The following is an 18118-nucleotide window of genomic DNA, read 5'->3' as shown; positions in this document are numbered from 1 at the left end:
GATACTCTGAACGGGAAAAGGGACTTTTATCTTTAGCCCGAGCAGTTAAACAAGTTGAGAAAATACATCAGGGACAACCTGTGCAAACTAGAGGACCATTTAATTTACTAGAAGCAATCCTACAGGGGACTACTCCCCCAGAAGGAGCTGCACAAAACCCCACTGTCCGAAAATGGTATGCCTACCTAACAGGAGTTGCAGAAAATATGCAACTAACTGAAGGACACACTAAGCTTTCCAAATTGCAGATGCCCATAAACACAGACCCTTTAGCGTTACAACAACCATTTAAACCATCACCCATTTCTAGATGCACCGCCCCTCACTGAAGGTAAACCAACAGAAAACATTTGGTTTACAGATGCTTCAGCAAAATGGGTAAATGGTAAATGGCAATATGAGGCTGTTGCATTAGATATTACTACCGGCAAACAAGTAGTAGAAGAAGGTGAAGGCAGTGCACAAGTAGGAGAAATAAGAGCAGTTGTTTTGGCAGCACAGAATGGAGCAAAAATCATATATGTAGACTCTTATGCTGTGTGGGCCGGTGCCACACAGTGGCTCTGTCAATGGGAAGCCTTGAATTGGGAAGTAAATAGATCCCCAGTTTGGAGAAACAAAGATTGGCAATTATTACTAGATATAGCCAGGAAAACACCTTTCAAGATGGGATGGGTAAAAGCTCATGCTAAAGATAATCAACCAGCCACAAAGTAGAATCAAAAGGTAGATGAGCTAACTACAATTAGGAAAATCACCTTAAATCCTGAGTGGTATCGACTGGGAGAATGGTTACATCAAAACCTAGGCCACACAGGTAAAGAAGCACTTTACTGCACAGAGTAAAGGCTGGCCTATAAATAGAAAAACTTGTGAAACTATTCTTACAGAATGTCCCCAGTGTAGACTGAAATTACAAGCAGATCATCCTGCTAAAGCACCACCTTTACATATCAATGAAGGGAAAGCTTTATGGTCTACATGGCAAATTGATTATATCGGACCATTCAAATCCTCTGCAGGATACTGATACATCCTTTCAGGAGTGGAAGTAGTCTCCGGCTTGCTTATGGCGACTAAATGTTGGAAAGCTGATGGGCGAAATACAGTGCGAGGGCTATCATTTTGGTTCTCAAATCTACCTACTCCTGATGTTATCCAGAGTGATAATGGCTCACACTTTTCATGTAAGGAAGTGCAAGATTGGGCAAAACAAGAGGGAATTAGATGGGTATTCCACACCCCATACTACCCTCAATCAAATGGGATGGTAGAAAGAGCTAATGGCTTATTGAAAAGGAATCTCAAACTGTCACCGAAATCGGGAATCAAACTCCTTAACACCAATGTAGCATTAAGAAGCAGGCATTCTTTATTGCAGCACTGGATGCACGGGGGATTGCTCCTCCTATCGTGCATACCATAGTTTGCATCAACCAAAACTTATATTCTTCAATCACATACATATGCATCAAATTTCCCAGAATAATCATGCATATTCATTCTATTTCCCAGAACTAATTATCATATTTGCGTGGTCATTACGCATGCGTCCTCGAGCTCTGAGGGGCTTCTACGGGGGTCTCCGGTGGTCTCTGGTGGTCGTGCAGGTGTGTCCTCTTGTTGACCCCTTTTTCTGGACATGCGCAATCCCACCTTGCTGATGTAACCCATTTCCCTCTCCATGGTCCATGGTTTCTAACAATATGATTGATAATTGGCCACCCCTATTCCTATTCTAGTACAAACCAACTGTTCTAGTGGGTCAGCTAGTCCTCGACCTATTGTCAAGATGGGCTGGGGCTGTACTGGGAACATAGCAACATTGTTCATAACCATGATTTATTATGCTCTATTCTATGTTATTCCCCCCCACCTTGATTACAAAAGTTATCAATTAACTACTTTGGTTACATTTCCCCCTTTTGGAAGTTTTTAAATAATCATCTTTTCAATACTTCCATCTTAAAGATTTCACTATATGCTAGTTCAGTATTTCCTTAACTAATAACAATTGGAATCTACAATAATTCAATGATCTATCCTTCACTATATGATGGTGGGAGCGTTGTCACTGAATCACTTAAATCTGGTCTTTTAGCCACTGTCTGAATAGTCATCCGATTGAAAGTAGTTCTGCTAGTGAGTTCTTTCTTTAAACAGTAGTAAATAAGCGATATTACCAAAAATATTATCAATAAAAGTAGTCCAGTGCCAATTAAGGACTTTATCCAGGAGCTCAAGTTCCATCCCAATCCATTAAAAATTTTGTCGAGCCAACTCTCCTGCATGTCATGTTGAATTTCTTGAGTATCCTTTTCTATTTGTCCCAACAAATCCAAATCATGCTCAACATCCTGAGTGACATTTGGGATGTGTATACAACAATGGTCTATTCTCTCTTTCAAATACTCACAAACTCCATGTTCCTTCAATAAGAGCATATCCAAGGCCATCCGATTTTGCAAAGTCATTCTCGAGGTTGCTTGTAACTGCAAGTTTAGTTGTTTAAATCCTTTCCTGGTCACATTAGCCAATCTTTCTACTTGACCAGTTAATTTATACAACCAGGCCTTATTCTTATAAGTTGATAAGGGGGTCAACAGAGACTCCAGAGCCCATCCAATTTTTACTCTGGTCGAAGGTTCATTCCATTCTGCATTATCATCTATTTGTGATCTCTTTATCCGTTCCAATTTTAAATTTTCCAAGCTTCCTTTAAAAGGAGCTTCCTTCCAAATTGGACATAATGTTGGCATCCCCAGAGTAATTTGTTTTACCTTCCCATCCAATTGTAGATGAGTGGACCAGGTTCCATCACTCATTGCCCAAACTAAGTGTCCTGGGCTCTAGATTGTAGATTTTCTACAACTGAATATTGTCCCTCTCTTGGGCTTATATGTATCAGTCAATTGTAAATCATTTCTAAGTCCTCTACATAAACATCCATATTTCAATGCGGCGGCCAGAGGTGGAACATCCTGAATTGCTTTACTAACTGTACTACAATTATATACCTTTTTACAATTCCACCAAAATACGATACTTTCTTTTTCTCGGGATGTACTCCCCTTGTCATTAACTGATGGAAAAGCCGCAAAGGTCATTCCATCCCAAGTAAAACACCAAGAGGCATTATCCATGTACTGAAATTGAGATAGGATAGCCATTGACCATACTGATTCCCATGAAACCATCTCTCGTTCGGTTCGGTTAGTCTCTTTACATTTCCATTCCATAATCATTCGACTGACATTCTTCCTAATTGGCTCATCATAAGAACACCAGCCTACATTGTGATATCTCCCTACCTTAATGAAAACATAATTTAATAGTTTTTCACAATCTGCTCTATTCCCAGGGGTTTTCCATTTCTTTTTGACATATTTTATTTGCTCTTGCCATCCAACAACGGGAACTTGCTCACAAGAAGCACTGTCATTGTTGGATTTCTCACTACTCAAATTTGTTGTCAAAATTCCCCACGGGATTGATTCACCCACCGCTCTTGGAATTGGGAGGCATGCAGTTATCTGGGTTATATTCTGTAAGTTAGCAAATTCTTTTATTAGCCCCACCATCAAATTATCTTCCGGGGTTTTTCTTGGGAGGTATATTAATTGTTCCGCTTCTATTGACAACGGATCCCCCCTTTCCACCCTCACTTCTGATCGATCTTCCCTTATTCCAAACAATGCTCCCATCATCATCAGTTTCCAGATCAAGATCCATGCCCCTCCCATTCTATGATAGTAACTCCTTAGTTTAAACATATTTTAAAGTCAACTTTGCGGTCTTGGGATCCTTATTGATAATCTTCCACGAAGGGGCCCTCTTCACTCGAGTATAATGTATCCACGGTTCCACCCCTTCCACTTTAACTGCAGTATAGGTTGTTAACAGTACTTGGAAGGGTCCTTTCCACTTCTCCTGCAACGGTTCAGAATTCCAAGTTCTTATATACACCAAATCACCCGGCTGATACTGATGTACAGGTGTATCCAAGGCAAGCGATCTAGTCAGCACAATGTACTTCCGAAGTGCTTCGAGGGTCTTTCCTAGAGAAATCAAATACACTTTTAAATCCGTTTCCCCCACCACTTTCATATCCCCTGGGATTAGAGGAGTCTGGTAAGGTTTGCCATACAAGATTTCGTATGGACTTATACCATCCTTAGATCTTGGTTGAATCCTAATCCTTAAAAGAGCTAATGGTAAGACCTGCGGCCATTTTAAAGACACCTCTTGACAGATTTTACTAATTTGTCTTTTCAATGTCTGATTCATTCTTTCAATTTTCCCACTTGACTGTGGTCTCCAGGGAGTATGTAAATCCCACTGTATTCCTAAGATTCTACTCACTTGTTGAACTACTTCTGCTATAAAATGTGGTCCTCTATCCAAAGACATGCCTATTGGTACCCCAAATCTTGGTATTATTTCTTTTAGCAATATTTTAACCACTTGTCTTGCTTTGTTAGTGCGACAAGGAAAAGCCTCCGGCCATCCAGAAAATGTATCAATTAGTACTAATAAGTACTTATATCCACTTTGTCTAGGTAACTCAGAAAAATCAACCTGCCAGTAATCCCCTGGGGAATTACCCTGTTTCGTAACTCCCAAGGGTGCTTTCCTTTGATTCAGGGGATTATTTTTAAGGCAAATTGGACACTTGGCTATTACCGATTTAATTATTCCTGTCATCCCTACACATGCCACAGATGGCTTTAAACTAGAAACCATAGCATCTACACCCCAATGTGTTTGCTCATACCTCTCCTTTGCAAGTTCTAACATAACTTGCGGGGTCACTGTTACCTGTCTTTCTGGCGTTACCCACCACCCCTCCGTATTTTGAGATGCTTCTAATTGTTCCGCCAATTGTTCATCCAATTTATTATATTTTGGCTTTAAATTTGGGAATTTCATCTGTTTTACTGGTACTAGTGCAAGGATACCTCGCTCTGCAGCCTCTTTTGCAGCTTTATCCGCCAGTCGGTTACCTATATTTACAGCCGTCTGTCCAAATTGGTGAGCCTTACAATGCATTACCGCCACCTCCTTTGGTTTCTGCACATCTTCCAGGAGCTGGAGAATCTCCTCTTTATGCTTTATCGGTGATCCCTGGGCCGATAGCAGTCCTCCCTCTTTCCAGATAGCTCCATGAGCATGAATCACACCAAACGCATATTTGGAATCAGTCCATATGTTTACCCTTTTTCCTTCTGCCATCCGTAGAGCCTGCTTTAATGCCATTAATTCTGCTTTCTGCGCCAAGGTATTTGCAGGCAATGTCCCTGACTCCAATACCTTGGTGGTGGTGACGACAGCATATCCAGCCATTCGTCTTCCTTCTTGCACAAAGCTGCTTCCATCCGTAAACAATTCCAGATCAGGATTAGGCAACGGTTCGTCCTTCAGATCCGGTCTGCTAGAATAGACTTGCTTAATAGTTAGCAGGCAATCATGTTCTAAATTCCCCATAGGATTTTCCGTCGATAAAAACATGTCCGGGTTTACAATTGCTGTGGTTTTTAATTCCACATCATCTTGTTCCAATAGAACAACCTGATATTTCAACATTCTGCTGGGGGATAGCCAATGACCCCCCTTTTGCTCCAAAACAGTCATTACCATATGTGGTACATATACTATTATCTTTTGGCCCATAGTCAATTTTCGAGCTTCTTGAATCAGCAATACTGTTGCTGCCACAGCACGCAAGCATCCTGGCCATCCTTTACTCACGTTGTCAAGTTGTTTGGAGAAATACCCCACCAGCCGCTTCCAGGATCCCAACCGTTGCGTCAACACTCCAAGGGCCAGGTGTTGCCTTTCATGCACAAACAGCTCAAAAGGTTTGGTTAGATCAGGTAAACCCAATGCAGGGGCCATCATTAATGCCTTTTTAAGTTCTCTGAATGACTTCTGACATTCAGGTGTCCAAGTCAGATACAGATCTTTGGATTCTTTTAGGGCTTCATATAATGGTTTCACATATAGCCCATAATTCAGGATCCAAAGTCGACACCATCCGATCATACCCAGAAAGGCTCTAAGTTCCTTTGGACTATTAGGTTCAGGAATTTGACAAATAGCTTCTTTTCTTTCACTCCCTAGTTGTCTCTGTCCTTGAGATATCTCGAATCCCAGATAAATCACTGCTTCTTTCCCGATTTGAGCCTTGTTTCTGGAGACTCTATATCCTCCCTGGCCCAGGAAATTCAATAGACTGATAGTCATCTCAAAACATTTTTCTTTACTTTCTGCTGCTACCAAAATGTCATCCACATACTGCAACAATACGCCTTCTCCTTGATTCTGTCTTTTCCATACCTCTAATTCCTTTGCCAATTGATTCCCAAATATTGTAGGGCTATTTTTAAATCCCTGTGGAAGTACAGTCCATGTCAATTGCATCTTCCGTCCTGTAGCAGGGCTTTCCCACTCGAAGGCAAATATGTTTTGACTTTCTATATCCAGAGGTATGCAGAAAAGGGCATCCTTTAAATCCAGTACAGTAAACCATCTATGTTTCTCTTTCAAAGCGGTCAGCAAAGTGTATGGATTAGCCACTACTGGGTGTATATCTTGAACTATTTGATTTATAGCCCTTAAATCCTGGACTATTCGATAATCTTTGCTTCCTGATTTCCTGACCGGTAATATAAGAGTATTAAATTCAGACTCACATTCTACTAAAAGCCCATATTCTAAAAATTTTATAATTAACCCCTCCAACCCCTTTCGAGCCTCCCACTTAATAGGGTATTGTTTTTGTCTTACCAGCTTGGCTCCAGGTTTTAAAGTCACTTTTACCGGCTCTGCCAATTTAGATCGCCCTGGAACTCCACTTGCCCATACCAAAGGGGTTACAGCACTCTCTACTTCTTCTGGAATCCGTTCTTCCTTAGGGGAATCCTGTAACATAAACATTCTTGCCTTCATGGCTTTTGATTCTGGTACTAGTAATTTGATCTCCCCATCTTTAAAAGTTATTTCTGCCTCTAATTTACTTAATAAATCTTGTCCTAGCAAAGGTAATGGGCATTCTGGCATGTACAAAAACTGGTGAGTTACTCACTGTTTTCCCAATTTAAATTTTAACGGTTTTAAAAAGGGTCGGTTTTCCTTTTGCCCTGTTGCACCAACAACATCTACTGATTCCTGACTAAATCTCCCTTTACATGTATTTAATACCGAATAAGTAGCCCCTGTATCTACCAGAAATTCTATTTCTTCATTCCCTAGCCTCAATGTAACCAGGGGTTCAGCTAGGGTTGATTCCCCCGGTCTCCTTCATGATTCATCGTCCAAGGTCATCAACTTAATTGCCTGTAGCGAAGGATCTAATTCTCTCAATTTGGGACATTCCCTTTTCCAATGCCCACACCCCTTACAGATAGCGCATTGGTCTTCTGCCAACCTGGGAGTTACCCTCCTTTCAAATCCCCTTTCACCAATATTCATCCCTCGTCCTCTTCCTCTACCTCTCCTATTATTTTCAGTCAGGACCGCCAGTAATTTTCCATCCCTTCGTGCTTGCCTCATTTCTTTTTCTTTTTCTCTGTTATTATATACAGTCCAAGCTATTTCAAGCATTTTGCCCAAATCTCTAGATTCAGGTCCCTCCAATTTCTGAAGTTTCTTTCTAATGTCTGGGGCCAATTGACCCATGAATATGGAAGCCAATTGTATCACTTCTTCTGGTTTGTCTGGGTCCAAATTAGTATATTTTCTAGCAGTCACCTTCAGTCTTTCCATAAAGGCTGAAGGGGACTCATTTAAGTCTTGTCTTACTTCATAAATTTTTGACCAATTTATCGCTTTTGACATAGCATGTCTAACTCCAAATAAAATCAACTTCTGATATCTAGTTAGCATTCCTCTGGGTCCCGGTTGATTAGGGTCCCACTCAGGATTTGCGGATGGAAAATTCTGGTCCACCGTTCCCTGTAAATCCCCATTAGCATGTGCTCCCTCCACCTGTTTTCTAGCAGTATGTAATACCATTTTATTTTCAGTATCATCAAGTAAAGTATCCAATATTACTTGTAAATCATTCCAATCAGGATCTTGTGTTCTAATTATTGTTTCAATCACCTTGGCTACCCTTTCGGCATCCTCCCGATAGGTGCCTGCGGTTTCTTTCCATGATCTTAAATCAGTTATCGAGAAAGGGACTTTTACCACTACCGGACCATCATTCCCCACTGCCTCTCGAAGAGGGGCTTGGAGAAAAGCTGGTCCAGCCTCCCCTCTCCTTCCTCGTGTCCTTCCTGAAATCGGGCTAAATCCCTCTGCTTCCCCTTCTGTAGGAGGAGCAGAAGCATTATCAGCCTCCAAGATGTGATCCCCTCGATAATTTCCCCATCTCCGGTGGGGTGCAACCAATAAATCAATATCATCTTCCTCGGATCCATGTTTTAAACATCTTTTACTAATACTGCAAGTAGAGCAGGGCTTTCTCGAATCCCCATCAGATTTTTCCCCCTTCAAAGCCATTATCATTGAATTTTGTGGATGTATCTCACACCGTTTCTGCCACTCCAGATGATTTCGCAGCGTAAAAAACAAATCCACATATGCCATCTCATCCCACTTTCCTTCCCTTTTACAAAATAACATTAATTGCAAGATGGCATTATATCGTAATGTTCCATTTTCAGGCCACTTCTCCCCTCCTTCCAAAGTATACATTGGCCACCAATGATTGCAATATTCAATTAATTGTTTCCAAGTCAAAGGATCACCCCCCAGATCTTTCCAATGTTTTAAAATAGATCCCAAAGGTGTTCTTTGTGGGATGGGTTTTTTAGTCGGAAATGTACCCATCTCCCAAACGACTAGTGGTTGTGATTGTGCACTATCACAAGCACTAGTCAGAGGGACCCCAACCCTTGTTGGAGCTCCCTCTGGAATTCCAGCCACCTGCCAGAAATCCCAACCTTGGAGACTTCAACCCCCTGTCGAAGACTCCCCCTTGGGCCCTGCTCCACAGGCTTTCGCCTAGCAGAGACTTACCAACCGAGGTACCTCTTAGCCCAACCCTGCGTAGCTTTCGCCGCACCTTATGAGCAGGCTTTGGTGGGACTCTAACCCACGTCCTACCTAAATTGGGACTCTAACCCCACGTACTGCCCAGAGTGGGACTCTAACCCACGTCCTACCTAAAGTTCTGTTACCTGTTAGAAGAATGCCTTATTACCTTGTTCCAAGGGATCTTGCTCAGAATTCTTCAGTCCAGGGATTGGAGGTGCTCCCCGAGAATCCCTCGGTGCCGGCTGGAGGTCCTGAGATCCCTCGGATCCGTTGAAATTCAGAAGCAGGGTCCCATCTGGGTCGCCAAAACTGTCACCGAAATCGGGAATCAAACTCCTTAACACCAATGTAGTATTAAGAAGCAGGCATTCTTTATTGCAGCGCTGGATGCACGGGGGATTGCTCCTCCTATCGTGCATACCACAGTTTGCATCAACCAAAACTTATATTCTTCAATCACATACATATGCATCAAATTTCCCGGAATAATCATGCATATTCATTCTATTTCCCAGAACTAATTATCATATTTGCGTGGTCATTACGCATGCATCCTCGAGCTCCGAGGGGCTTCTACGGGGGTCTCCGGTGGTCTCTGGTGGTCGTGCAGGTGTGTCCCCTTGTTGACCCCTTTTTCTGGACATGCGCAATCCCACCTTGCTGATGTAACCCATTTCCTTCTCCATGGTCCATGGTTTCTAACAATATGATTGATACTTGGCTACCCCTATTCCTATTCTAGTACAAACCAACTGTTCTAGTGGGTCAGCTAGTCCTCGACCTATTGTCAAGATGGGCTGGGGCTGTACTGGGAACATAGCAACATTGTTCATAACCATGATTTATTATGCTCTATTCTATGTTATTCCCCCCCACCTTGATTACAAAAGTTATCAATTAACTACTTTGGTTACAAAACCACAGGAAGCTCAATGTGATATGAGACTTCCCAAAGTACTCCATCAATTAAATAATCGATATGGGCCTACTGGAAGCCCTGTAAGCAGAGCATTCTTTGTAAAAACTGAGCTTAGCGCTCCACCTACTAGGAAAAGAGAATATCCAATGACATTACAGCCAGGACAGCCTGTGATGGTCAATTTACCATCCATCGGAACTGTGCCTATGACTAACTAAACCTCGTGGCCCACTTGCCTGGGAAGCTACTGATAGCAGTGGTGCAAAACACAGAATTAGTTCACGATGGATTTTTCCTTCTTCTTAATGGGGTAACCTGTTCAGACTCTCCCCACCGAAACAAGTCTCTATTTTCTCTTACAGCACCCCACTGGATGTCAGATGGAAATGCTGTGTTCATGTTACTATTCCAAACCCTAACAAACTGTTGATGTTAATGCATGCATTGTATGGGAACAACAAGGATTTATTTGTGAGAGTAACACCCTCAAAGCCCAAGACATCTGTCTTGACACTGAACAAAATGTTTGTCATACCTGATGAAGCCCCTGAAACTGTACTTGTATATATTGGAAAAGGATGTGTTTGTATGAGAACCCTTTGTGATTTTATATTTATATAGGTACAAGTTATCGCTCAAATATTTGTGTTCGTAACTTTACTATACATCGAGTCAAGATTTATTGCCGACCCCCATCAGGATGAATCTTACATTGGTGAAGAAACTACTACAACACGATGACCTGTGTTAACTGCTAGAATGCATCCAAAACAATGGACACAAAACTCTGATCACCGTTTATCATGATGCAGAAGAGATACACCATGTCTTGGAAAGAGTGAAGAAGGATGGAGAACACCATTGGTGGGAAACTCTTCTTGGATGGTCACCGACAGCAACGGGAGTGTTTAATCTTATGCTTCACCCAGTTGTCATTTTACTAACTCTAACATTAATGTGTCTATTGCTTATAATTCTATTGTATATAAAGGTTTGGTACATGATAAAACAAATAACCAAACTTCAACCACCCCAAACATACAAATTAACGCATAACAAATAGCAGTGCTTCACTGTCTACTTATTGTGGATCTATAAGTGCATAAATTATCAATATACTATTTATGGCACAGAGGCAAGAGGTGACCATACCACCACTCTGTGAGAATAAGATGAATTGACTATAGTCACGGGGTGGAGTGTGACGGTGTGCTTCCCCCACCCCCGACCTTTATCTCCTGCAACCCTGCTCAGGTGATAACCACCAGTGGTGATTGTAATGGATGCATCTGGTCACGATGGTTGCATCAGCTCAAAGTGGATTCAGGAGACAGATAACAACACAATAGCCTAGAGCTATTGTGCAATGCGCCCACTGAAGAAACTAAAATCTGTGGTCGGCATGCAAATATGACTATGGGTCAATCATCTTACCCCCATAAATAGTGGACAGCCCAAGAGCCCTTTGAGCTCTCCTGCACGGCAGCGGGCTGCACGCCAGGATCTCCCCTTGAGCAGGGACGCCTCTCAAGGTTACTCCTCGAGGTTGAGAGATTCCTTGCCGCAACAGATCCTCGGTAAGTGACTAATAGCATGCTAAACTTTGAAATCTTAGCTAAGTGATATAAAGGATTGATTGTGCACATATAATCCTTTAGATATAAACCGTTGACCAAGTCTGGGACTAGGACTGGATCTAGCCGCACCTAGACTCCTCTCTGAGAAGGAGTTTAGAAAGCAAGGGGATCTTTTTCCGAACCTCATGACTCAACGGGAGGGTCTCCCTGACAGTTTTGTCTGACCCTGTCCTCTATGCAGTAAATAATCAAGTGTACCTTGCCATCGAATCTTGTTAAAACACTGTCGCATTGAACTTTGTTAACTCCCTATTCTGTATCAATAAACTATATTTTTACTTCTCTCTTGCGAGTGAAGTGCACACTAACTCCATCCGCGACACAAGTGCATGTATATCAGCAGTAAAAGCAGTCAGTCCAAAGGGCAGCCTGGGCTTTAAAGAACAATGCATACCTCTATGCTAAAAGAAAGTACATACAGAATGGTAATAATAATAAAAAAAAGCTTTTAAGTCACAGGTCTACTCTTAAGGGAAGTTGCTGCTGCTGGGGGGGGGTGTGTGGGGTGGGATACACCCATAAGCTGCATCAATAATGGAGTTGCATGCATATTTAAATCCAGAGCTGCTCTTGCCTAAAACTATGTCCTGCTTTGATTGTGACAGAACTAAATTAACTGCTTTGCCATAGTGTGATGGCCCAAGATTATAATTTGGCAAAACAATTAATTCTCTGTAGTCTAGTTTAAGTTTCACCTGTTATAAAACTGAAGAACAGTCTTTTAGGTATAACCTGCACTCAGTCTGTGTCCCCTTCAAATATCATTAGTTGAGCTGATCTAAGTACTTATTTTCAATCTCATATAGTACGCAGGAATAGATGATAATCATCAAATGAAAAGCTAGCTAGTATGCTATCCTATTATTTGGTATGAGGCCTTGTACATAAATTGCTGCCTATCTTAGAAATGATATGGTACATACAAAAAGATTAATTTCCTCCTAGACTTTTCTGTAATAGTCTCATGATTTTAGGCCAGTATTTCTTTTAAAGTGATTTAATCACCTGCCAATGTTCTGTGTCTAATTGCTCTTGCAAGTTTCTAAAGTGACTACTTCCTCTTTGGGTACTTAATACCATTAATGATGTAGCTCTTGGTTGTTTATAAATGTTGTTTTGATACCAACCTGTGAAGTTATGATAACAACCTGGGAACAGTCATGGCAGTCAAGCGTAGTCCCCAGTGACTGGAGAAAAGGGAATATCACACCCATTTTTAGAAAGGGTAATAAGGAGGACCCTGGAATGACCAACCAGTCAGCCTCACCTCTGTGCCCGGTATAATCATGGAGCAGATCCTCCTGGAAGACGTTTCAAAACATATGGAAGATGTTTCAAAACATATGGAAGACAGGGAGATGATTGGAGACAGCCAGCATGGCTTCACCAAGGGCAAGTCGTGCCTGACTACTCTAGTGGCCTTCTACGATGGAGTGACTGCATCAGTGGACAAGGGAAGAGCTATGGATGTCATCTATCTGGACCTCTGTAAGGCCTTTGGCACGGTCCCCCACAACATTCTTGCCTCTAAATTGGAGGGAGATGGATTTGATGGATGGACTATTAGATGGATAAGGAATTGGCCGGATGGTCGCATTCAGAGGGTAGTGGTCAATGGCTCAATGTCCAAATGGAAACCAGTAACGAGCGGTGTCCCTCAAGGGTCCGTACTGGGACCGATACTGTTTAATATCTTCATGACTGACATAGCTAGTGGGATTGAGTGCACCCTCAGCAAGGTTGCGGATGACACCAAGCTGAGTGGTGCAGTTGATACTCTAGAGGGAAGGGATGCCATCCAGAGGGACCTTGACAGGCTGGAGAAGCGGGCCTGTGCAATCCTCATGAAGTTCCACAAGGCCAAGCGCAAGGTCCTGCACCTGGGTCGCGGCAGTCCCCGATATCAGTACAGACTGGGTGATGAACGCATTGAGAGCAGCCCTGCAGAGAAGGACTTGGGGATACTGGTGGACGAAAAATTGGACGTGAGCTGGCAGTGTGCGCTTGCAGCCCAGAAAGCCAATCGAATTCTGGGCCGCGTAAAAAGCAGCGTGGCCAGCGGGTCGAGGGAGGCGATTCTCCCCCTCTACTCCGCTCTCGTGAGACCCCACCTGGAGTACTGCGTCCAGCTCTGGGGTCCCCAGTACGAGAAAGACATGGACCTGTTAGAGCGGGTCCAGAGGAGGGCCACGAAAACGGTCAGAGGGCTGGAACACCTCTCCTATGACGAAAGGCTGAGGAGAAGAGAAGGCTCCGGGGAGACCTTATTGCAGCCTTTCAATACTTAAAGGGGGCTTATAAGAAAGATGGAGAGAGACTTTTTACCAGGGCCTGTAGTGACAGGACAAGGAGTAACAGTTTTAAACTGAAAGAGGGTAGGTTTAGGTTGGAAATAAGGAAGAAAATCATTACTATGAGGTTGGTGGGAGACTGGAACAGGTTTCCCAGAGAAGTTGTGGATGCCCCATCACTGGAAGTGTTCAAAGTCAGGTTGGATGGAGCTTTGAGCAACCTGATCAAGTGAAAGATGTCTCTTCCCATGGCAGGGGGGTTGGAACTAGATGATCTTTAAAAGGTCCCTTCCTACCCAAACCATTCTATGATTCTAAGATAGGTGGTAGCTTTCATACAGTAGGAAAGCATTAAACCCAGAACTCATTAAGACTTGACAGCTTTGTGATAACAAAACAGTAACTCTTTCAGAATGTTTAGCATGTAATAGTCCTTTGAAAAGTTGAACTCTTGACTTCATCTGTAAAAGTCATTGCTGAAGTCTACTGCAAACCAGACCCTGTGTGGTTTAAGTTTAGATCCCAGAATATAAGAATTGTATAGTAGATGTCTGGGACAATGTGACTCAGCCAGTATCACATACAATCTTAGAGGGAAGCATAAAATCTAATTAGTCAAGATGAAATTCAGTTTCTTTGAATATGAAACTTTTTTTCCTGGATTTTTTTTCTTGCATGATGTTTTACCTCCCCCTTCCACTATATGCAGCAATTATGCAATAAGATCTTAAAGACTTCTCACAGCTCGAAAGACTAAACCAAGTGATAATAAGGTAATATATGCACTATATTTTCTGCTAAAGAACTAATTTGTCAAATAAACACTTCAAATGTTGGTATTCTTAGCTTTGGGCAAAACTTGAGTCATGCTATTTGGCAAACTGTTCATTATTGGAATGTATTTGAAAATTTTGACAAGCAAATGGACTGCCTATGGCTTACAAGTAATGCATATTCTTTTGATAATTGAGTATGAATACACTGAAGCATACGACTTCAATCCTATATGATTCCCAAATACTGAAAATTATTTTATGTATATTTGTATACACATCTGGACTCCAAAATTGTATTGAGCCAAAGTCCTAGTCTCTGAAATACTTGTTTAGGTCAAGTATTTCACAAATTCTGCTACTAATACAAATGTCCTAGATCATGCTATTCTTTCAGCCATGTAGCTGAAACAACAGTAGGCCAGTCAATTCATAATTTAATTAATGAGAAGGCGAAAAAGAGAAATGCATTCAAGAGTTCAGTCATAAGATGTTCTTATCACCATGTGAACTTTCAGGCTACAGGACTGAAGCACAATGGGTAAAGCTTTCATTTTAAAGGTCACTTGCTGTTGGAATTTCTCTTCCACTGAGGTTACTTTACCTTAAGAATTCTCATCAGGCTGAAACTTGGCAGCCAAATCCAGTTCAAACCTCTGATTTTCAGGTCCAATTGGTCTGATATATACACCTTCTTAGCTGTTGACTGGTGATAACTTAGAGTTTTAGAATCACTTCCTTAAAGCTCCTTTTAAAAATGGATGATTTCCATGTGTAACTGTATTTCAGTCTTAACTACTATAGGCCTCAGGCTTTTCCTTCCGTCTTTGAATCTAGAGCATGTTCTGTTTTACCAGTTTTATTTAAAAGCCATATAAAAAACTAGATTGTTTTACAGATAATTACTTCTCATATGAGGTAAACCAGGCAAGTATGCAGGCTGTGAAAATTAGAAAAAATAGAAAAAGTGAAAATCCCTCTCTCTGGTCTTGTGTCCATTTCAGGAGAAAATACATCTGGTTACATGAATTTCCCACAAAATTAAGACAGCAAAATAAATAGAATCCATGACTGAAAAAAGATGTAGCTTAACATTTTACTGTACTTTCATCTTCTCTGAGGAGTACAGAGTCCAGCCGACTAGAAGGCATTGTGATTTTGAATTTGAGATATTCTTGACAGTGTGTTTATTCTTCTTGGCCCCCGCCCAATGGAATTTATTAGAAGGGAGTTTGTTTTCAGCAAGTAAGCACTAGTTTAAGCATGCTCTAGGTTATTAGAGCAAATCATATGTTCAGGTTGAAAGTGTTTGGGTTTAGCATGTAAATAACAAGCCACACAACCAACACAAGAGAATATTAAATTGCATTAATTGAGACTTCACATTTAAAGAAAATGTGTCCTGTTAATTAACTTCTTCGACGGTGTGCTGGTTTTGGCTGGGATAGAGTTAATTTTCTTCATAGTAGCTAGTATGGGGCTGTGTTTTTGATTTGTGCTGAAAACAGTGTTGATAATACAGAGATGTTTTAGTTGTTGCTAAGTAGTGCTTATACTAGTCAAGGACTTCTCAGCTTCCCATGCTCTGCCAGGTGCAGAAGAAGCTGGGAGGGGGCACAGCCAGGACAGCTGACCCAAACTGGCCAAAGGGCTATTCCATACCATATGGCGTCATGCTCAGTATATAAACTGGGGGGAGCTGTCCAGGGAGGGCAGGGACCACTGCTCAGGAACTAGTTGGGGGTCAGCCAGCCGGTGGTGAGAGGTTGCATCACTTGTTTTATCCCTGGGTTTTGTTCCTCTCTCTCTCTCTCTTTTTGTTTTCCTTTTCATTACAATTTATTATTATTATTATATTTTATTTCAATTATTAAAGTGTTCTTATCTCAACCCACGAGTTTTCTTCCTTTTGCTCTTCCCATTCTCTCCCCCATCCCACTGGGGGGGAGGGTGAGCGAGCGGCTGTGTGGTGCTTCATTGCCGACTGTGTGTAAACCACGACATACAGTTTAATAAGTAAAGCAAAAGCCACACACACAAGCAAAGCAAAACAAGGAATTCATTCACTACTTCCCATGGGCAGGCAGGTGTTCAGCCATCTCCAGGAAAGCAGGGCTACGTCACACATAACAGTTACTTGGGAAGACAAACACCATCGTTCTGAACATCCCTCCCTTCCTTCTTCTTCCCCCAGCTTTATATACTGAGCATGATGTCATATGGTATGGAATAGCCCTTTGGTCAGCTGGGGTCAGCTGTCCCAGCTGTGTCCCCTCCCAGCTTCTTGTGCACTTGGCAGAGCAGGGGAAGCTGAAAAGTCCTTGACTAGTATAAACACTACTTAGCAACAACTAAAACATCAGTGTGTTATCAACATTATTCTCATACTAAAATCCAAACCACAGCACTATACCAGCTACTAGGAAGGAAATTAACTCTGGGAAAAGGATCTGCTCCATGATCTTGCCAGGCACAGAGGTGAGACTGACCAGCCTGTAGTCCCCTGGGTCTTCCTTTTTTTCCTTTTTAAAAATGGGGGTTATGTTTCCCCTTTTCCAGTCACTGGGAACTTCACCAGTCTGCCATGCGTTTTCAAATATGATGGACAGTGGCTTAGCAACTTCATCTGCCAGTTCCCTCAGGACCCTCGGATGCGTCTCATCAAGTCCCATGGACTTGTGCACATTCAGGTTCCTTAGATGGTCTCAAACCTGATCTTCTCCTACGGTGGGCAGTACTTCATTCTCCCAGTCCCTGCCTTTGGATTCTGTGAATTGGGCAGTGTGGCTAAAGCACTTGCCGGTGAAGACCGAGGCAAAAAAGTGGTGGGACACAGAAAAACCCTAAGAGAGAAGAGTACATCATCATGGTGGATGATGAATCCGTACATGAATCCACACATGAATCTACATGAGGGAGACCCTTATGGAAATGAAAGAAAAGGACAAGGTGTAGAGTTCTTAGATGGAGTTTGTGATGTGCACCCATCTATTGTAATGTGAGGTAATAATAAATCCTGGCATTGAAGAAAGTGAAAACTTGGAGATACTACCATAGTTCCCACCAAAGACAAGGAAAATAGAACACTCAAGAATAGCAAAAAGATGAATGACAAAAATACCTCTCACCACTCTTTCATAGTTGTACAGGACACTCCCATCAACTTGCTGGGAAAGGTTCTTCTTTGTAAGCTGAATGCAGAGTTACATTGCACTCCAGATGGAATTAAACTCAAATTACCTATACCAGATTTACCAAAATTGATCCCTGCTTTGGCAAACCCCAATCAATTAGGAACTTTGCCTAAGGAACTAAATGATATACCAGTTTCATTGCAGGGATAGGACCCCACGGATGTGGGCTTACTCAAAGAAGCCACACCAGTATATAGTCAAACTAAAGGTGGTAACCCACCCTCAATCCAACAATATCCGTTATATACCAAAGCTACAGCAG

The sequence above is a fragment of the Ciconia boyciana genome, chromosome 4 (genome assembly GCF_034638445.1).
Source record: "Ciconia boyciana chromosome 4, ASM3463844v1, whole genome shotgun sequence".
Taxonomy (NCBI): Eukaryota; Metazoa; Chordata; class Aves; order Ciconiiformes; family Ciconiidae; genus Ciconia; species Ciconia boyciana.
This window is presented reverse-complemented; position numbering follows the sequence as displayed.